The following is a 22,791-nucleotide window of genomic DNA, read 5'->3' as shown; positions in this document are numbered from 1 at the left end:
AATCTAATATAAACAGCTTCTCCGCCGTCTGCACGTCGAATCATCGTCGTCGTTGGTTTACCGGAAAATGGCATTTTCATAGCGCAAGGGAAATTGAAGTAAGCCTTTTTTCCGCACCCTCCCCCAGACAAGAGTAGCGCCCCTCAATCCTCACTCGGTCCCGTTAGTCGACATCATTCCCGTCATCGCTCGGCAGAGCTTTATTTCCCTTTTAGAGAGGAATTGATATGTCACCGGTTGAATTAGAGCGCACGATTTTACCTTACGAGACAAAAAAAGAAAAAGAATCTCGCTCGAAAGACCGTAACGTAAACGACCCTTTTTTCGACGGTTAACGGGGTTGTGGTTGTGCCCTCACGTTAACCGACTTCCAAATACGGTTGAAGATTATTTTTTCCGGGGGAAAAGATTTTTTTCCCATTCGATGAAATATTTTTCGCCAATTGCTTCCGGAAAAAAATGTAAACGGAAAGCCCGTGGGTGGATGCGGAGAGCTTAGGACGCAATTAGATTCCGTGACATTTTTCGCTTTCCGTAAGACACTTTGCTGGGCGGTTGCGAGTAAGTGACTTGTTTGCTTGGAATCAGTGACAATAAATTGGAAGATTTCACGGTGGGGGATTCCGACTTGATGACGAGAAAGTGATGACTAAGATTTTTGGAGCTGAGGGAGGGCCATCGGAATTGGTTGGTGCACAGCAGTTATTATTTGCGCGATTTGCGATTTGATTGCTTTTTTATGTGGGGTTCACTTATTTAGGAGAAATAGCAGCTCAGTCTGTTTCGCTTCCAGATAAGAAACCTATCAGAATTCTTGTAAGATTCTATTGAGAATCCTCTCTGGAGTTAGTCGTGAATACTCACAGGATTCTGGAGAATATTCTCAGGATTCTATCGACAATCCTCTCAGGATTATGTATAGAAGCCTCTCAGAACACTGTTAAAATACTCTCAGGATTCTGATGAGAATCCTCTCAGGATTCTGTCGAGAATTTTCTCAGGATTCTGCTGAGAATTTTCTCAGGATTCAGTTGAAAATTTTCTTAGGATTCTGTCAAGAATTTTTACAGGATTCTGACGAGAATCCTCTCAAGATTCTATCGAGAAGCCTCTCAAGATTATGCAGAGAATCCACTCAGAACACAGTCCTCTCAGGATTCAGTCAAGAATCTTCTCAGCATCCTGCTGAGAATCCTCTTAGAACTCTGCTGAGAATCCTCTCAGGATTTTATTTGAATCCTTACAAGATTCTGCTGAGAATCCTATCAGGATTCTGTCGAGGATTTTCTCAGAATTCTGTCAAGAATCCTCTCAGGATTTTCTCCAGAATCAGAATCCTTTCAGGATTCTTCTGAGAATCCTATCTGGATTCTTCTGAGAGCCCTCTCAGGATTCTGCTGATAATTTTTTCAGAATTCTGCTAAGATTCCTGTCAGGATTCTGCTGAGAGTCCTTTCAGAATTCTGCTGAAAATTCTTTCAGCATTCTGCTGAGAATCCTCACAGGATTCTACTGAGAATCCTCTCAGGATTTTACTGCGAATCCTCTCAGGATTCTACTGCGAATTCTTACATAATTCTGTTGAGCATCCTCTCAGAATTCTTTCGAGAATCCTCTCAGGATTCTGTCGAAAATCCTCTCAGGATTTCACAACTCTCTGTCGATAATTTTCTCACGAATCTGACAAGAATCTTTTCAGGATTCTGCTGAAAATCCCCTCAGGATTCTATTTAAATCCTTACAAGATTCTGCTGAGAATCCTCTCAGGATTCTTTCGACAATTTTCTCAGAATTCTTTCGAGAATCCTCTCAGGATTTCACAACTCTCTGTCGATAATTTTCTCACGAATCTGACAAGAATCTTTTCAAGATTCTGCTGAAAATCCCCTCAGGATTCTATTTAAATCCTTACAAGATTCTGCTAAGAATCCTCTCAGGATTCTTTCGACAATTTTCTCAGAATTCTGTCGAGAATCCTCTCAGTATTCTGTCGAGAATCCTCCCAGGATTCTGTCAAGAATTTTCTCAGGATTCTGCTGAGAATCCTATCAAGATTCTGTTGAGAATCCTCCCAGGATTCTGTTGACAATCCTCTCAAGATTTTGTCCAGAATTTTTTCAGGATTCTACTTACAATCCTCTCAGCAGAATATCCCTACAAAACTCTGCTGAGAATCTTCTCAGGATTCTGCAGAGTCTTCTCAAGATTCTGCTGAGAATCTGCTTAGGATTATGCTGAGAATCCTCTCAGGATTCTGTTGAAAATCGTAACAATATTTTGCTTAGAATTCTCTCAGGATTCTGCTGAGAATTCTCTCAGGATTCTGCTTAGAATACTATTCGGATTCTACTGAGAATTCTTTCAGGATTTTCCTGAGAATCCTCTCAGGATTGTGCTTAGAATCCTTTCAGAATTCTACTGAGAATCCTCTCATGATTCTGCTGAGAATCCTCTTACGATTCTGATGAAAATCCTCTCAAGATTCTGACGAGAATCCTCTCAGGATTCGGACTAGAATCCTCTCAGGATTCGGACGAGAATCCTCTCAGGATTCGGACGAGAATCCTCTCAAGATTTTGCTGAGAATCCTATCAGGATTGTGCTGAGCATTCTCTCAGGATTCTGCTGCGATTCCTCTCAAAATTCTGATGAGAATCCTCTAAGGATTCTGCTGAGAACATGCTCAGGATGGTTCTATAGAGAATCCTATCAGCACTCTGTTGTGAATCCTAACAAGATTCTGCTGAGAATCCTCTCAGCATTCTGTTGAGAATCCTCTTAGGATTCTGTTGAAAATCCTCTCAGGATTCTGCTGAGAATCCTCTCAGGATTCTGCTGAGAATCCTCTCAGGATTCTGCTGAGAATCCTCTCAGGATACTGTTGAGAATCCTCTCAGGATTCAGTTGAGAATCCTCTCAGGATTCTGCTGAAAATCCTCTCAGGATTCTGCTGAGAATCCTCTCAGGATTCTGCTGAGAATCCTCTCAGGATTCTGTCGAATCCTCTCAGGATTCTGTCGAGAATCCTCTCAGGATTCTGCTGAGAATCCTCTCAGGATTCTGCTGAGATCATCTTCGGATTCTTTTGGGAATACTCTCAGGATTCTGTGGAATCCTCTCAGGATTCTGTCGAATCCTCTCAGGATTCTGTCGAATCTTCTCAGAATTCTGTCGAATCCTGTCAGGATTCTGTCGTATCCTGTCAAGATTCTGTCGAATCCTCTCAGGATTCTGTCGAATCCTCTCAGGATTCTGTCGAATCCTCTCAGGATTCTGTCGAATCCTCTCAGGATTCTGTCGAATCCTCTCAGGATTCTGTCGAATCCTCTCAGGATTCTGTCGAATCCTCTCAGGATTCTGTCGAATCCTCTCAGGATTCTGTCGAATCCTCTCAGGATTCTGTCGAATCCTCTCAGGATTCTGTCGAATCCTCTCAGGATTCTGTCGAATCCTCTCAGGATTCTGTCGAATCCTCTCAGGATTCTGTCGAATCCTCTCAGGATTCTGTCGAATCCTCTCAGGATTCTGTCGAATCCTCTCAGGATTCTGTCGAATCCTCTCAGGATTCTGTCGAATCCTCTCAGGATTCTGTCGAATCCTCTCAGGATTCTGTCGAATCCTCTCAGGATTCTGTCGAATCCTCTCAGGATTCTGTCGAATCCTCTCAGGATTCTGTCGAATCCTCTCAGGATTCTGTCGAATCCTCTCAGGATTCTGTCGAATCCTCTCAGGATTCTGTCGAATCCTCTCAGGATTCTGTCGAATCCTCTCAGGATTCTGTCGAATCCTCTCAGGATTCTGTCGAATCCTCTCAGGATTCTGTCGAATCCTCTCAGGATTCTGTCGAATCCTCTCAGGATTCTGTCGAATCCTCTCAGGATTCTGTCGAATCCTCTCAGGATTCTGTCGAATCCTCTCAGGATTCTGTCGAATCCTCTCAGGATTCTGTCGAATCCTCTTAGGATTCTGTCGAATCCTCTTAGGATTCTGTCGAATCCTCTTAGGATTCTGTCGAATCCTCTTAGGATTCTGTCAAATCCTCTTAGGATTCTGTCAAATCCTCTTAGGATTCTGTCGAATCCTCTTAGGATTCTGTCGAATCCTCTTAGGATTCTGTCGAATCCTCTCAGGATTCTGTCAAATCCTCACAGGATTCTGTCGAATCCTCTCAGGATTCTGTCGAATCCTCTCAGGATTCTGTCGAATCTTCTCAGAATTCTGTCGAATCCTGTCAGGATTCTGTCGTATCCTGTCAAGATTCTGTCAAATCCTCTCAGGATTCTGTCGAATCCTCTCAGGATTCTGTCGAATCCTCTCAGGATTCTGTCGAATCCTCTCAGGATTCTGTCGAATCCTCTCAGGATTCTGTCGAATCCTCTCAGGATTCTGTCGAATCCTCTCAGGATTCTGTCGAATCCTCTCAGGATTCTGTCGAATCCTCTCAGGATTCTGTCGAATCCTCTCAGGATTCTGTCGAATCCTCTCAGGATTCTGTCGAATCCTCTCAGGATTCTGTCGAATCCTCTCAGGATTCTGTCGAATCCTCTCAGGATTCTGTCGAATCCTCTCAGGATTCTGTCGAATCCTCTCAGGATTCTGTCGAATCCTCTCAGGATTCTGTCGAATCCTCTCAGGATTCTGTCGAATCCTCTCAGGATTCTGTCGAATCCTCTCAGGATTCTGTCGAATCCTCTCAGGATTCTGTCGAATCCTCTCAGGATTCTGTCGAATCCTCTCAGGATTCTGTCGAATCCTCTCAGGATTCTGTCGAATCCTCTCAGGATTCTGTCGAATCCTCTCAGGATTCTGTCGAATCCTCTCAGGATTCTGTCGAATCCTCTCAGGATTCTGTCGAATCCTCTCAGGATTCTGTCGAATCCTCTCAGGATTCTGTCGAATCCTCTCAGGATTCTGTCGAATCCTCTCAGGATTCTGTCGAATCCTCTCAGGATTCTGTCGAATCCTCTCAGGATTCTGTCGAATCCTCTCAGGATTCTGTCGAATCCTCTCAGGATTCTGTCGAATCCTCTCAGGATTCTGTCGAATCCTCTCAGGATTCTGTCGAATCCTCTCAGGATTCTGTCGAATCCTCTCAGGATTCTGTCGAATCCTCTCAGGATTCTGTCGAATCCTCTCAGGATTCTGTCGAATCCTCTCAGGATTCTGTCGAATCCTCTCAGGATTCTGTCGAATCCTCTCAGGATTCTGTCGAATCCTCTCAGGATTCTGTCGAATCCTCTCAGGATTCTGTCGAATCCTCTCAGGATTCTGTCGAATCCTCTCAGGATTCTGTCGAATCCTCTCAGGATTCTGTCGAATCCTCTCAGGATTCTGTCGAATCCTCTCAGGATTCTGTCGAATCCTCTCAGGATTCTGTCGAATCCTCTCAGGATTCTGTCGAATCCTCTCAGGATTCTGTCGAATCCTCTCAGGATTCTGTCGAATCCTCTCAGGATTCTGTCGAATCCTCTCAGGATTCTGTCGAATCCTCTCAGGATTCTGTCGAATCCTCTCAGGATTCTGTCGAATCCTCTCAGGATTCTGTCGAATCTTCTCAGAATTCTGTCGAATCCTGTCAGGATTCTGTCGTATCCTGTCAAGATTCTGTCGAATCCTCTCAGGATTCTGTCGAATCCTCTCAGGATTCTGTCGAATCCTCTCAGGATTCTGTCGAGAATCCTCTCAGGATTCTGCTGAGAATCCTCTCAGGATTCTGCTGAGATCATCTTCGGATTCTTTTGGGAATACTCTCAGGATTCTGTGGAATCCTCTCAGGATTCTGTCGAATCCTCTCAGGATTCTGTCGAATCTTCTCAGAATTCTGTCGAATCCTGTCAGGATTCTGTCGTATCCTGTCAAGATTCTGTCAAATCCTCTCAGGATTCTGTCGAATCCTCTCAGGATTTGTCGAATCCTCTCAGGATTCTGTCGAATCCTCTCAGGATTCCTGTCGAATCCTCTCAGGATTCCTGTCGAATCCTCTCAGGATTCTGTCGAATCCTCTTCAGGATTCTGTCGAATCCTCTCAGGATTCTGTCGAATCCTCTCAGATCTGTCGAATCCTCTCAGGATTCTGTCGAATCCTCTCAGGATTCTGTCGAATCCTCTCAGGATTCTGTCGAATCCTCTCAGGATTCCTGTCGAATCCTCTTCAGGATCTGTCGAATCCTCTCAGGATTTCTGTCGAATCCTCTCAGGATTCTGTCGAATCCTCTCAGGATTCTGTCGAATCCTCTCAGGATTCTGTCGAATCCTCTCAGGATTCTGTCGAATCCTCTCAGGATTCTGTCGAATCCTCTCAGGATTCTGTCGAATCCTCTCAGGATTCTGTCGAATCCTCTCAGGAATTCTGTCGAATCCTCTCAGGATTCTGTCGAATCCTCTCAGGATTCTGTCGACATTCCTCTCAGGATTCTGTCGAATCCTCTCAGGATTCTGTCGAATCCTCTCAGGATTCTGTCGAATCCTCTCAGGATTCTGTCGAATCCTCTCAGGATTCTGTCGAATCCTCTCAGGATTCTGTCGAATCCTCTCAGGATTCTGTCGAATCCTCTCAGGATTCTGTCGAATCCTCTCAGGATTCTGTCGAATCCTCTCAGGATTCTGTCGAATCCTCTCAGGATTCTGTCGAATCCTCTCAGGATTCTGTCGAATCCTCTCAGGATTCTGTCGAATCCTCTCAGGATTCTGTCGAATCCTCTCAGGATTCTGTCGAATCCTCTCAGGATTCTGTCGAATCCTCTCAGGATTCTGTCGAATCCTCTCAGGATTCTGTCGAATCCTCTCAGGATTCTGTCGAATCCTCTCAGGATTCTGTCGAATCCTCTCAGGATTCTGTCGAATCCTCTCAGGATTCTGTCGAATCCTCTCAGGATTCTGTCGAATCCTCTCAGGATTCTGTCGAATCCTCTCAGGATTCTGTCGAATCGAATCCTCTCAGGATTCTGTCGAATCCTCTCAGGATTCTGTCGAATCCTCTCAGGATTCTGTCGAATCCTCTCAGGATTCTGTCGAATCCTCTCAGGATTCTGTCGAATCCTCTCAGGATTCTGTCGAATCCTCTCAGGATTCTGTCGAATCCTCTCAGGATTCTGTCGAATCCTCTCAGGATTCTGTCGAATCCTCTTAGGATTCTGTCGAATCCTCTTAGGATTCTGTCGAATCCTCTTAGGATTCTGTCAAATCCTCTTAGGATTCTGTCAAATCCTCTTAGGATTCTGTCGAATCCTCTTAGGATTCTGTCGAATCCTCTTAGGATTCTGTCGAATCCTCTCAGGATTCTGTCGAATCCTCTCAGGATTCTGTCGAATCCTCTCAGGATTCTGTCGAATCCTCTCAGGATTCTGTCGAATCCTCTCAGGATTCTGTCGAATCCTCTCAGGATTCTGTCGAATCCTCTCAGGATTCTGTCGAATCCTCTCAGGAATCTGTCGAATCCTCTCAGAATTCTGTCGAATCCTCTCAGAATTCTGTCGAATCCTCTCAGGATTCTGTCGAGAATCCTCTCAGGATTCTGTCGAGAATCCTCTCAGGATTCTGTCGAGAATCCTCTCAGGATTCTGTCGAGAATCCTCTCAGGATTCTGTCGAGAATCCTCTCAGGATTCTGTCGAGAATCCTCTCAGGATTCTGTCGAGAATCCTCTCAGGATTCTGTCGAGAATCCTCTCAGGATTCTGTCGAGAATCCTCTCAGGATTCTGTCGAGAATCCTCTCAGGATTCTGTCGAGAATCCTCTCAGGATTCTGTCGAGAATCCTCTCAGGATTCTGTCGAGAATCCTCTCAGGATTCTGTCGAGAATCCTCTCAGGATTCTGTCGAGAATCCTCTCAGGATTCTGTCGAGAATCCTCTCAGGATTCTGTCGAGAATCCTCTCAGGATTCTGTCGAGAATCCTCTTAGGATTCTGTCGAATCCTCTTAGGATTCTGTCGAATCCTCTTAGGATTCTGTCGAATCCTCTCAGGATTCTGTCAAATCCTCTCAGGATTCTGTCGAATCCTCTCAGGATTCTGTCGAATCCTCTCAGGATTCTGTCGAATCCTCTCAGGATTCTGTCGAATCCTCTCAGGATTCTGTCGAATCCTCTCAGGATTCTGTCAAATCCTCTCAGGATTCTGTCGAGAATCCTCTCAGGATTCTGTCGAGAATCCTCTCAGGATTCTGTCGAGAATCCTCTCAGGATTCTGTCGAGAATCCTCTCAGGATTCTGTCGAGAATCCTCTCAGGATTCTGTCGAGAATCCTCTCAGGATTCTGTCGAGAATCCTCTCAGGATTCTGTCGAGAATCCTCTCAGGATTCTGTCGAATCCTCAGGATTCTGTCGAGAATCCTCTCAGGATTCTGTCGAGAATCCTCTCAGGATTCTGTCGAGAATCCTCTCAGGATTCTGTCGAGAATCCTCTCAGGATTCTGTCGAGAATCCTCTCAGGATTCTGTCGAGAATCCTCTCAGGATTCTGTCGAGAATCCTCTCAGGATTCTGTCGAGAATCCTCTCAGGATTCTGTCGAGAATCCTCTCAGGATTCTGTCGAGAATCCTCTCAGGATTCTGTCGAGAATCCTCTCAGGATTCTGTCGAGAATCCTCTCAGGATTCTGTCGAGAATCCTCTCAGGATTCTGTCGAGAATCCTCTCAGGATTCTGTCGAGAATCCTCTCAGGATTCTGTCGAGAATCCTCTCAGGATTCTGTCGAATCCTCTTAGGATTCTGTCAAATCCTCTTAGGATTCTGTCGAATCCTCTTAGGATTCTGTCGAATCCTCTCAGGATTCTGTCGAATCCTCTCAGGATTCTGTCGAATCCTCTCAGGATTCTGTCGAATCCTCTCAGGATTCTGTCGAATCCTCTCAGGATTCTGTCGAATCCTCTCAGGATTCTGTCGAATCCTCTCAGGATTCTGTCGAATCCTCTCAGGATTCTGTCGAATCCTCTCAGGAATCTGTCGAATCCTCTCAGGAATCTGTCGAATCCTCTCAGAATTCTGTCGAATCCTCTCAGGATTCTGTCAAATCCTCTCAGGATTCTGTCGAGATCCTCTCAGGATTCTGTCGAGAATCCTCTCAGGATTCTGTCGAGAATCCTCTCAGGATTCTGTCGAGAATCCTCTCAGGATTCTGTCGAGAATCCTCTCAGGATTCTGTCGGAATCCTCTCAGGATTCTGTCGAATCCTCTCAGGATTCTGTCGAATCCTCTCAGGATTCTGTCGAATCCTCTCAGGATTCTGTCGAATCCTCTCAGGATTCTGTCGAATCCTCTCAGGATTCTGTCGAATCCTCTCAGGATTCTGTCGAATCCTCTCAGGATTCTGTCGAATCCTCTCAGGATTCTGTCGAATCCTCTCAGGATTCTGTCGAATCCTCTCAGGATTCTGTCGAATCCTCTCAGGATTCTGTCGAATCCTCTCAGGATTCTGTCGAATCCTCTCAGGATTCTGTCGAATCCTATCTTCGATCCTCTCAGGATTCTGTCGAATCCTCTCAGGATTCTGTCGAATCCTCTCAGGATTCTGTCGAATCCTCTCAGGATTCTGTCGAATCCTCTCAGGATTCTGTCGAATCCTCTCAGGATTCTGTCGAATCCTCTCAGGATTCTGTCGAATCCTCTCAGGATTCTGTCGAATCCTCTCAGGATTCTGTCGAATCCTCTCAGGATTCTGTCGAATCCTCTCAGGATTCTGTCGAATCCTCTCAGGATTCTGTCGAATCCTCTCAGGATTCTGTCGAATCCTCTCAGGATTCTGTCGAATCCTCTCAGGATTCTGTCGAATCCTCTCAGGATTCTGTCGAATCCTCTCAGGATTCTGTCGAATCCTCTCAGGATTCTGTCGAATCCTCTCAGGATTCTGTCGAATCCTCTCAGGATTCTGTCGAATCCTCTCAGGATTCTGTCGAATCCTCTCAGGATTCTGTCGAATCCTCTCAGGATTCTGTCGAATCCTCTCAGGATTCTGTCGAATCCTCTCAGGATTCTGTCGAATCCTCTCAGGATTCTGTCGAATCCTCTCAGGATTCTGTCGAATCCTCTCAGGATTCTGTCGAATCCTCTCAGGATTCTGTCGAATCCTCTCAGGATTCTGTCGAATCCTCTCAGGATTGGATCTCTAGTTCGAATCCTCTCAGGATTCTGTCGAATCCTCTCAGGATCTGTCGAATCCTCAGGATTCTGTCGAATCCTCTTCAGGATTCTGTCGAATCCTCTTAGGATTCTGTCAAATCCTCTTAGGATTCTGTCAAATCCTCTTAGGATTCTGTCAAATCCTCTTAGGATTCTGTCGAATCCTCTTAGGATTCTGTCGAATCCTCTTAGGATTCTGTCAAATCCTCTCAGGATTCTGTCGAATCCTCTCAGGATTCTGTCGAATCCTCTCAGGATTCTGTCGAATCCTCTCAGGATTCTGTCGAATCCTCTCAGGATTCTGTCGAATCCTCTCAGGATTCTGTCGAATCCTCTCAGGATTCTGTCGAATCCTCTCAGGAATCTGTCGAATCCTCTCAGAATTCTGTCGAATCCTCTCAGGATTCTGTCAAATCCTCTCAGGATTCTGTCGAGAATCCTCTCAGGATTCTGTCGAGAATCCTCTCAGGATTCTGTCGAGAATCCTCTCAGGATTCTGTCGAGAATCCTCTCAGGATTCTGTCGAGAATCCTCTCAGGATTCTGTCGAGAATCCTCTCAGGATTCTGTCGAGAATCCTCTCAGGATTCTGTCGAGAATCCTCTCAGGATTCTGTCGAGAATCCTCTCAGGATTCTGTCGAGAATCCTCTCAGGATTCTGTCGAGAATCCTCTCAGGATTCTGTCGAGAATCCTCTCAGGATTCTGTCGAGAATCCTCTCAGGATTCTGTCGAGAATCCTCTCAGGATTCTGTCGAGAATCCTCTCAGGATTCTGTCGAGAATCCTCTCAGGATTCTGTCGAGAATCCTCTCAGGATTCTGTCGAGAATCCTCAGGTTCGGATCCAGGATTCTGTCGAGAATCCTCTCAGGATTCTGTCGAGAATCCTCTCAGGATTCTGTCGAGAATCCTCTCAGGATTCTGTCGAGAATCCTCTCAGGATTCTGTCGAGAATCCTCTCAGGATTCTGTCGAGAATCCTCTCAGGATTCTGTCAAATCCTCTTAGGATTCTGTCGAATCCTCTTAGGATTCTGTCGAATCCTCTCAGGATTCTGTCAAATCCTCTCAGGATTCTGTCGAATCCTCTCAGGATTCTGTCGAATCCTCTCAGGATTCTGTCGAATCCTCTCAGGATTCTGTCGAATCCTCTCAGGATTCTGTCGAATCCTCTCAGGATTCTGTCAAATCCTCTCAGGATTCTGTCGAGAATCCTCTCAGGATTCTGTCGAGAATCCTCTCAGGATTTCTGTCGAGAATCCTCTCAGGATTCTGTCGAGAATCCTCTCAGGATTCTGTCGAGAATCCTCTCAGGATTCTGTCGAGAATCCTCTCAGGATTCTGTCGAGAATCCTCTCAGGATTCTGTCGAGAATCCTCTCAGGATTCTGTCGAGAATCCTCTCAGGATTCTGTCGAGAATCCTCTCAGGATTCTGTCGAGAATCCTCTCAGGATTCTGTCGAGAATCCTCTCAGGATTCTGTCGAGAATCCTCTCAGGATTCTGTCGAGAATCCTCTCAGGATTCTGTCGAGAATCCTCTCAGGATTCTGTCGAGAATCCTCTCAGGATTCTGTCGAGAATCCTCTCAGGATTCTGTCGAGAATCCTCTCAGGATTCTGTCGAGAATCCTCTCAGGATTCTGTCGAGAATCCTCTCAGGATTCTGTCGAGAATCCTCTCAGGATTCTGTCGAGAATCCTCTCAGGATTTCTGTCGAGAATCCTCTCAGGATTCTGTCGAGAATCCTCTCAGGATTCTGTCGAGAATCCTCTCAGGATTCTGTCGAATCCTCTTAGGATTCTGTCAAATCCTCTTAGGATTCTGTCGAATCCTCTTAGGATTCTGTCGAATCCTCTCAGGATTCTGTCAAATCCTCTCAGGATTCTGTCGAATCCTCTCAGGATTCTGTCGAATCCTCTCAGGATTCTGTCGAATCCTCTCAGGATTCTGTCGAATCCTCTCAGGATTCTGTCGAATCCTCTCAGGATTCTGTCGAATCCTCTCAGGATTCTGTCGAATCCTCTCAGATTTTGTCGAATCCTCTCAGGATTGTCGAATCCTCTCAGGATCTGTCGAATCCTCTCAGAATTCTGTCGAATCCTCTCAGGATTCTGTCAAATCCTCTCAGGATTCTGTCGAGAATCCTCTCAGGATTCTGTCGAGAATCCTCTCAGGATTCTGTCGAGAATCCTCTCAGGATTCTGTCGAGAATCCTCTCAGGATTCTGTCGAGAATCCTCTCAGGATTCTGTCGAGAATCCTCTCAGGATTCTGTCGAGAATCCTCTCAGGATTCTGTCGAGAATCCTCTCAGGATTCTGTCGAGAATCCTCTCAGGATTCTGTCGAGAATCCTCTCAGGAGAATCCTCTCAGGATTCTGTCGAGAATCCTCTCAGGATTCTGTCGAGAATCCTCTCAGGATTCTGTCGAGAATCCTCTCAGGATTCTGTCGAGAATCCTCTCAGGATTCTGTCGAGAATCCTCTCAGGATTCTGTCGAGAATCCTCTCAGGATTCTGTCGAGAATCCTCTCAGGATTCTGTCGAGAATCCTCTCAGGATTCTGTCGAGAATCCTCTCAGGATTCTGTCGAGAATCCTCTCAGGATTCTGTCGAGAATCCTCTCAGGATTCTGTCGAGAATCCTCTCAGGATTCTGTCGAATCCTCTCAGGATTCTGTCGAATCCTCTCAGGATTCTGTCGAATCCTCTCAGGATTCTGTCGAATCCTCTCAGGATTCTGTCGAATCCTCTCAGGATTCTGTCGAATCCTCTCAGGATTCTGTCGAATCCTCTCAGGATTCTGTCGAATCCTCTCAGGATTCTGTCGAATCCTCTCAGGATTCTGTCGAATCCTCTCAGGATTCTGTCGAATCCTCTCAGGATTCTGTCGAATCCTCTCAGGATTCTGTCGAATCCTCTCAGGATTCTGTCGAATCCTCTCAGGATTCTGTCGAATCCTCTCAGGATTCTGTCGAATCCTCTCAGGATTCTGTCGAATCCTCTCAGGATTCTGTCGAATCCTCTCAGGATTCTGTCGAATCCTCTCAGGATTCTGTCGAATCCTCTCAGGATTCTGTCGAATCCTCTTAGGATTCTGTCGAATCCTCTTAGGATTCTGTCGAATCCTCTTAGGATTCTGTCAAATCCTCTAGGATTCTGTCGAATCCTCTTAGGATTTTGTCGAATCCTCTCAGGATTCTGTCAAATCCTCACAGGATTCTGTCGAATCCTCTCAGGATTCTGTCGAATCCTCTCAGGATTCTGTCGAATCCTCTCAGGATTCTGTCGAATCCTCTCAGGATTCTGTCGAATCCTCTCAGGATTCTGTCGAATCCTCTCAGGATTCTGTCGAATCCTCTCAGGATTCTGTCGAATCCTCTCAGGATTCTGTCGAATCCTCTCAGGATTCTGTCGAATCCTCTCAGGATTCTGTCGAATCCTCTCAGGATTCTGTCGAATCCTCTCAGGAATTCTGTCGAATCCTCTCAGGATTCTGTCGAATCCTCTCAGGATTCTGTCGAGAATCCTCTCAGGATTCTGTCGAGAATCCTCTCAGGATTCTGTCGAGAATCCTCTCAGGATTCTGTCGAGAATCCTCTCAGGATTCTGTCGAGAATCCTCTCAGGATTCTGTCGAGAATCCTCTCAGGATTCTGTCGAGAATCCTCTCAGGATTCTGTCGAGAATCCTCTCAGGATTCTGTCGAGAATCCTCTCAGGATTCTGTCGAGAATCCTCTCAGGATTCTGTCGAGAATCCTCTCAGGATTCTGTCGAGAATCCTCTCAGGATTCTGTCGAGAATCCTCTCAGGATTCTGTCGAGAATCCTCTCAGGATTCTGTCGAGAATCCTCTCAGGATTCTGTCGAGAATCCTCTCAGGATTCTGTCGAGAATCCTCTCAGGATTCTGTCGAGAATCCTCTCAGGATTCTGTCGAGAATCCTCTCAGGATTCTGTCGAGAATCCTTTCAGGATTCTGTCGAGAATCCTTTCAGGATTCTGTCGAGAATCCTTTCAGGATTCTGTCGAGAATCCTCTCAGGATTCTGTCGAGAATCCTTTCAGGATTCTGTCGAGAATCCTCTCAGGATTCTGTCGAGAATCCTCTCAGGATTCTGTCGAGAATCCTCTCAGGATTCTGTCGAGAATCCTCTCAGGATTCTGTCGAGAATCCTCTCAGGATTCTGTCGAGAATCCTCTCAGGATTCTGTCGAGAATCCTCTCAGGATTCTGTCGAGAATCCTCTCAGGATTCTGTCGAGAATCCTCTCAGGATTCTGTCGAGAATCCTCTCAGGATTCTGTCGAGAATCCTCTCAGGATTCTGTCGAGAATCCTCTCAGGATTCTGTCGAGAATCCTCTCAGGATTCTGTCGAGAATCCTCTCAGGATTCTGTCGAGAATCCTCTCAGGATTCTGTCGAGAATCCTCTCAGGATTCTGTCGAGAATCCTCTCAGGATTCTGTCGAGAATCCTCTCAGGATTCTCGAATCCTCTCAGGATTCTGTCGAGAATCCTCTCAGGATTCTGTCGAGAATCCTCTCAGGATTCTGTCGAGATCCTCTCAGGATTCTGTCGAATCCTCTCAGGATTCTGTCGAATCCTCTCAGGATTCTGTCGAATCCTCTCAGGATTCTGTCGAATCCTCTCAGGATTCTGTCGAATCCTCTCAGGATTCTGTCGAATCCTCTCAGGATTCTGTCGAATCCTCTCAGGATTCTGTCGAATCCTCTCAGGATTCTGTCGAATCCTCTCAGGATTCTGTCGAATCCTCTCAGGATTCTGTCGAATCCTCTCAGGATTCTGTCGAATCCTCTCAGGATTCTGTCGAATCCTCTCAGGATTCTGTCGAATCCTCTCAGGATTCTGTCGAATCCTCTCAGGATTCTGTCGAATCCTCTCAGGATTCTGTCGAATCCTCTCAGGATTCTGTCGAATCCTCTTCAGGATTCTGTCGAATCCTCTTAGGATTCTGTCAAATCCTCTTAGGATTCTGTCGAATCCTCTTAGGATTCTGTCGAATCCTCTCAGGATTCTGTCAATCCTCACAGGATTCTGTCGAATCCTCTCAGGATTCTGTCGAATCCTCTCAGGATTCTGTCGAATCCTCTCAGGATTCTGTCGAATCCTCTCAGGATTCTGTCGAATCCTCTCAGGATTCTGTCGAATCCTCTCAGGATTCTGTCGAATCCTCTCAGGATTCTGTCGAATCCTCTCAGGATTCTGTCGAATCCTCTCAGGATTTTGTCGAATCCTCTCAGGAATCTGTCGAATCCTCTCAGAATTCTGTCGAATCCTCTCAGGATTCTGTCAAATCCTCTCAGGATTCTGTCGAGAATCCTCTCAGGATTCTGTCGAGAATCCTCTCAGGATTCTGTCGAGAATCCTCTCAGGATTCTGTCGAGAATCCTCTCAGGATTCTGTCGAGAATCCTCTCAGGATTCTGTCGAGAATCCTCTCAGGATTCTGTCGAGAATCCTCTCAGGATTCTGTCGAGAATCCTCTCAGGATTCTGTCGAGAATCCTCTCAGGATTCTGTCGAGAATCCTCTCAGGATTCTGTCGAGAATCCTCTCAGGATTCTGTCGAGAATCCTCTCAGGATTCTGTCGAGAATCCTCTCAGGATTCTGTCGAGAATCCTCTCAGGATTCTGTCGAGAATCCTCTCAGGATTCTGTCGAGAATCCTCTCAGGATTCTGTCGAGAATCCTCTCAGGATTCTGTCGAGAATCCTCTCAGGATTCTGTCGAGAATCCTCTCAGGATTCTGTCGAGAATCCTCTCAGGATTCTGTCGAGAATCCTCTCAGGATTCTGTCGAGAATCCTCTCAGGATTCTGTCGAGAATCCTCTCAGGATTCTGTCGAGAATCCTCTCAGGATTCTGTCGAGAATCCTCTCAGGATTCTGTCGAGAATCCTCTCAGGATTCTGTCGAGAATCCTCTCAGGATTCTGTCGAGAATCCTTTCTGTCGAGAATCCTCTCAGGATTCTGTCGAGAATCCTCTCAGGATTCTGTCGAGAATCCTCTCAGGATTCTGTCGAGAATCCTCTCAGGATTCTGTCGAATCCTCTCAGGATTCTGTCGAATCCTCTCAGGATTCTGTCGAATCCTCTCAGGATTCTGTCGAATCCTCTCAGGATTCTGTCGAATCCTCTCAGGATTCTGTCGAATCCTCTCAGGATTCTGTCGAATCCTCTCAGGATTCTGTCGAATCCTCTCAGGATTCTGTCGAATCCTCTCAGGATTCTGTCGAATCCTCTCAGGATTCTGTCGAATCCTCTCAGGATTCTGTCGAATCCTCTCAGGATTCTGTCGAATCCTCTCAGGATTCTGTCGAATCCTCTCAGGATTCTGTCGAATCCTCTCAGGATTCTGTCGAATCCTCTCAGGATTCTGTCGAATCCTCTCAGGATTCTGTCGAATCCTCTCAGGATTCTGTCGAATCCTCTCAGGATTCTGTCGAATCCTCTCAGGATTCTGTCGAATCCTCTCAGGATTCTGTCGAATCCTCTCAGGATTCTGTCGAATCCTCTCAGGATTCTGTCGAATCCTCTCAGGATTCTGTCGAATCCTCTCAGGATTCTGTCGAATCCTCTCAGGATTCTGTCGAATCCTCTTAGGATTCTGTCGAATCCTCTTAGGATTCTGTCGAATCCTCTTAGGATTCTGTCGAATCCTCTTAGGATTCTGTCGAATCCTCTCAGGATTCTGTCGAATCCTCTCAGGATTCTGTCGAATCCTCTCAGGATTCTGTCGAATCCTCTCAGGATTCTGTCGAATCCTCTTAGGATTCTGTCGAATCCTCTTAGGATTCTGTCGAATCCTCTTAGGATTCTGTCGAATCCTCTTAGGATTCTGTCAAATCCTCTTAGGATTCTGTCGAATCCTCTTAGGATTCTGTCGAATCCTCTCAGGATTCTGTCAAATCCTCTCAGGATTCTGTCGAATCCTCTCAGGATTCTGTCGAATCCTCTCAGGATTCTGTCGAATCCTCTCAGGATTCTGTCGAATCCTCTCAGGATTCTGTCGAATCCTCTCAGGATTCTGTCGAATCCTCTCAGGATTCTGTCGAATCCTCTCAGGATTTTGTCGAATCCTCTCAGGAATCTGTCGAATCCTCTCAGAATTCTGTCGAATCCTCTCAGGATTCTGTCAAATCCTCTCAGGATTCTGTCGAGAATCCTCTCAGGATTCTGTCGAGAATCCTCTCAGGATTCTGTCGAGAATCCTCTCAGGATTCTGTCGAGAATCCTCTCAGGATTCTGTCGAGAATCCTCTCAGGATTCTGTCGAGAATCCTCTCAGGATTCTGTCGAGAATCCTCTCAGGATTCTGTCGAGAATCCTCTCAGGATTCTGTCGAGAATCCTCTCAGGATTCTGTCGAGAATCCTCTCAGGATTCTGTCGAGAATCCTCTCAGGATTCTGTCGAGAATCCTCTCAGGATTCTGTCGAGAATCCTCTCAGGATTCTGTCGAGAATCCTCTCAGGATTCTGTCGAGAATCCTCTCAGGATTCTGTCGAGAATCCTCTCAGGATTCTGTCGAGAATCCTCTCAGGATTCTGTCGAGAATCCTCAGGATTCTGTCGAGAATCCTCTCAGGATTCTGTCGAGAATCCTCTCAGGATTCTGTCGAGAATCCTTTCAGGATTCTGTCGAGAATCCTTTCAGGATTCTGTCGAGAATCCTTTCAGGATTCTGTCGAGAATCCTCTCAGGATTCTGTCGAGAATCCTCTCAGGATTCTGTCGAGAATCCTCTCAGGATTCTGTCGAGAATCCTCTCAGGATTCTGTCGAGAATCCTCTCAGGATTCTGTCGAGAATCCTCTCAGGATTCTGTCGAGAATCCTCTCAGGATTCTGTCGAGAATCCTCTCAGGATTCTGTCGAGAATCCTCTCAGGATTCTGTCGAGAATCCTCTCAGGATTCTGTCGAGAATCCTCTCAGGATTCGATCTGTCGAGAATCCTCTCAGGATTCTGTCGAGAACCCTCTCAGGATTCTGTCGAGATTCCTCTCGGGATTCTAAGAGTCATTTTAGGTTGGTACTGAGGATTTTTACAGAAGTCTTCTGAAGCTCATATTCTATGAGAAATATTTATTCTGTGCTTTCAAAGATCTCTAAATATCATCATTCAAATGTATACATGATCTGTTTTAGAGGCTTTGAGTCAACAGTCTCTAAAACCAAAAAACACCTACTTATCCTTCTATTAGTTGTTGGAGTACATACTTAATTTAATTTCGCCCAAACAGCTCATTTACATATTCGCACTAACACAATCGCTCATCAGCGTTCGACTACTCGGATTTCACTTGGCATACAGCATGCCCATCTTTCAGCACCTCATTCACCCTTTAATCAGTCCCACTCTTGAACCGGTAAGAACGCACATTTTCACACCGTTTTGAATCCATACTGCTATCCGCTGCACAATGGTCGAAACTATCACAATAAAATTTGAGATTTTGTTTTTTTTTAATATCTTGTTTATTTCATCGCTACGGTCCTTGATTGCAATTGTTCTCGAATTGAATTTTCAAGTACTAAGTATAAGTATTATGTCATTAAATAGGCTAAAGTAAAAAAAATCAAAAATTATGATATGAAAATAAACCACAAAATTTGTATTAAGATGACTAAACTAGTTTTAACCAAATTTTATTTTTTTCCATCCATTATGCGTTGCTTGGTGGCACCGCAACCAGATCATCATCACTCACTCTCACTCGGCATCGTCGTCGTCGTCGTCGTTCGCACACTCGATTTGCAACATCATTAATAATGCATTTCCAATAAATGGTTCCGTAAACATGGTTCGCCTCAGCTCCATTATCGATATTACTATCGGGTTGGAAAATTGCTCCTGCTTCGATGCCCCCCACACCAAGGATTCGCTCCGAATGGCACAAATGTGCAAGCATCCGTCCGACAACGTTGCCGTCATCATCAGTGTGAGAATCAGCCTTCCGTTCAACCATTTACCTATTCATCTGCGAAAAGCCCTTGGTGCAAGTTTTTTTTCCGGAATCGACATCAGCGCTAGTTTTCTCACGAATGATCCTTTATGTATGGTGAGCACGGGTTAAGGAGGAGGAGAAGAGGGGGTTACAGTGGTAAAACAGTTACTGTAGACTGATGTTACGAGCTTCCATGGAATGGGAAGATCAATTTTAGAATAGTGCAGAGAGAGAGAGCAATGTGGTTTGTTTGGAGAATTCTACATTTTCTCATAAATTTTTGGAAAATTTCGATGCCGTTTTTTAAGGTTAAGATGAATCGAAGCCAAACCTCAAATTTTCAAGAGAACAAATCTGGAGAACCGAATTTTTATTCGAGTCGAAAACTTGATCGATGACCAATCGATCAAGATTTCAGCTCAAATTGAAGTTCAGTTGTCCAGATTTCAAAATTTCATCTTAATAAATCCATTTTTTTTTATTTTAAATTGGAATTTTTTGGATTTCAATTGGAATTTGTTCTTTCAATGGTAAAGTAGACGAGCTGTTTAATTTTCTAACAGCTCAAGCTACCAACTCAAAAGAGATCCAAACTTTTTTATTTATCGTAATGATCGACTGGATGGAGTATGTGGTGGAGTTGCTATCATCATTCATAGAAGTATTCAATATCAGCTTTTTCGTCATTTGAAACTATCATTTTTGAAACTTTGGCTGATTCTGTTTAATCATTCCTTGATAGCTGCCTATTTGCCTTTTCAATACACTGAACAGCAAGTTAATATGCTCCAAACTGACTTACGAAAATTGACTCGCAATAATTCAAATTTGTTTGTCATTGGTGACTTTAATGCAAAACATCCCTCATGAAATAATTCGCAAAGTAATTCCAACGGCAGTATATTATTTGATGAGTGCACTTCAGAATATTTCTAAATTCAATACATTGATATCCCACCTTGTTTTTCCTCTCCTAGAAACCCTTCTATGATTGATTCTATGAATCCCTTAGATTGATTTGGACGCAACTTATGATTTTTAACCGGTCTAATGGCATTGATGTCTGATGCATCTGACGGCCCTGCCATCGTCGTCCTCATCATCCTGTAACCTGGTAATCGCGGCACGGCCAAAACGGGAGATGAATATTTCAAAAATGTTGTTTCCATTCAGCGGCAGTGATTTCGCAGCTCTGTCAGAATATGAAAAACGTTAATAATCCAAAAAGCGTCGTCGGTTTTTCAGTAGGATTTCCGACGCGCATAATTGTAGCTGGAGTGCGTGAAGTTATTGAGCGAAAATAAATTGAACCATGCATCATTTAGCTGGTGGAAATGAATGCTGTTTTTTTTTTGCGTTAATAGGGATGGGAGGTTGATGGAAACAGCTAATTACTAAGCCAATGGTACAGATTATCAATGGTTTTGAAGTATCTATGGAAAATTTAATTTGCGTCAACAACAAAAAAACACATATTTTAATATCTATAAACACTTCTGAATCGAATAATATACTTATCTATAATCGGACACATGATTTAAAAAAGATTCGCTATCGCGAAATTCTCAAATAATGCCGAATACTCAACTTCAGTCGCGATTTAAAACATAGGCCTTCTATTCCCTTCTTAGCTTTAATACAAACTCAACGCCATTACTGCCCGCCAGCCTCAAATGAAAACCATCCTGCTATAATCAAAATTCAAATTGCTCCATGTTTTCTCGCCCTTGTCATGACTGCCACATCCGGCCACATTCTGGCATTGAACTGCGCTCTGTTTGCTTCCGTCGACGTCGGAGCCCCTCCTATCCGAAGCTCCTAGGTGGATATCGTTTACCAAAGTCGGAAATGAAGGAAAAACGACAAACTCCGGGAAAAATTGTTTCTGCATATACTTAGAGGAGCACCAGTTTGCGTTTCGTTTTTTCTGCTCTTGTACGGAAAGGCAAGAGCACCACCCAGCAGCGTTTGTATAAAGTCTTATTTGCATTGAAGATGCCAAGGAAAACATTCCTCGGTCAGACAAATACACACACATACATTCGCACAATTTGTGTTTATTTATGTGGGTGTTTTCCCTATCTGCTGCAGTCGATCATGTTCGGAACCTTGACAGTTTTACTCTTCCACTTCTAGTTTGAGTTGCACTGAAGTGGGTATGGCTCTTTTGAGGATGAAAAAGTTGCACAGCAGCAGGCAACTATTCAAGCTTTTCTTGTTAAATAGTGTTAGCATGGGTGAATCCAGTTTCAAAGCAATTTGTTTGAATAATATGAACAACTTCCTAGAAATTTTAAATGAAAACGAATCTTTTGAATTGAAATAATTGAGAAAACATTCTTAGTAACTTGTCATATTCAAGTGCGTAGCTAATATTTTCTTCATGGGGTTGTATGGTTTTTATGTAAATTGGTGCACAGTGCGACCATAAACGCATTATTTACCCATTTCTCACAAAATGGCACTTTTCAACACTTTCCGCATTGTTTTTCTGTGGTTATTCTGATCTTTTGAAGAACATTGTTCAAAAGCTGTGTTACTTTCTTCAGAAACCGATTTGATTGTTTTGTTTTCAAGAATATCTTTTCAATTCTACTAGAACTTGTCTTGGCCTTCCTTAGCCGATTGGTTAGAGTCCGCGGTAACAAAGCAAAGCCATGCTTAAGGTGTCTAGGTTTGATTCCCGGTCGGTCCTGGATCTTTTCGTAACGGAAATTTCCTTGACTTGGCAACTTTGGCAAAGAATACTCTCAGTTAATAACTGTGGAAGTGCTCATACGAACACTAAGCTCAGAAACAAGTTCTGTTCCAGTGGAGACGTAATAGCATAAAGAAGATGCATTGTCTTGTGTTATCTTAGAGATGATTCAAATATGACGTAACGCAAAAGTTGTCTTCTTTAGACTCCCTCCCTCCCCTACGCACAGATGGAAAGATGGAAAAAAGTCTGGAAATAGATTTCTCACATTCTTGTATTACCGTACTCAGAATTGTCACATTCAATCCGGTTAGTCAAACGACAGAAAAACCTATGTTACGCAAGTTTGCGCAAGATGAGTTTATGATTTACCGAAACTTGATTGAAAAACCTTCAATTTTAGATTAGAGTCATATGTGAGCGAGTGTGTTTTCAAATATGAGAACTGAATTGAATTTCATTTGGTTTTCCCCATATATTTTACAAAGGAGAAAATCTACAATTAAGTCGGTCGTGTTCTTCAAAATGTCCTCAAAACTTCAATTTTCACTAAATTTTTATGAAACCTTGGAAGAACACTATTCAATTATCGTATAAAAATACAAAAATATTTTGGGAATTAATGTGCAAGTCAGTTTTTCGACTATTTGCCGCTCTTGCATCACTGTGCCACGTAACAGGTTTTGTGTGCAACATTTAAAATTGTTGTGTGAACCGAAACACTCCGGAGGACCCCCTCCCCCCGCCCCCCTAGTGCGTTACGTTTAATTGAACGATCCCTTCACACGGTGCTCACAATTACCGTTATTATCAAATAAAATATACCATTCAAACGGCATTCAGCAGTTGATTCCTAACGTTGTTCTGCACCTCTGGGCCGATTTAAAAAAAAAAATCCTTAGTCAGAATTTTGAGTTACGCCCTTTTGAAGTTTATATGATAGAAATCACTTAAAATATGCATTTTTACTTGTTTAAACAAAGAGATTATGCAAAAAAATGTGGTTTTGATTTTTTATCTAGTTTTAGAT

General features: G+C 44.2%; 1 protein-coding gene across 7 annotated transcripts in view; it reads right to left on the bottom strand.

Annotated features, from left to right (window-relative positions):
• The window catches only part of LOC5576740 (leucine-rich repeat-containing protein 24), an 826,320-nt gene that overhangs the window by 217,788 nt on the left and 585,741 nt on the right, over positions 1 to 22,791 (bottom strand). The gene's annotated exons all lie outside the window — the stretch shown is intronic.

This window comes from Aedes aegypti, chromosome 1 (genome assembly GCF_002204515.2).
Source record: "Aedes aegypti strain LVP_AGWG chromosome 1, AaegL5.0 Primary Assembly, whole genome shotgun sequence".
Classification (NCBI taxonomy): domain Eukaryota; kingdom Metazoa; phylum Arthropoda; class Insecta; order Diptera; family Culicidae; genus Aedes; species Aedes aegypti.
The sequence above is the reverse complement of the archived record's forward strand: the minus strand, read 5'-3'. Positions and strand labels throughout refer to the sequence as shown.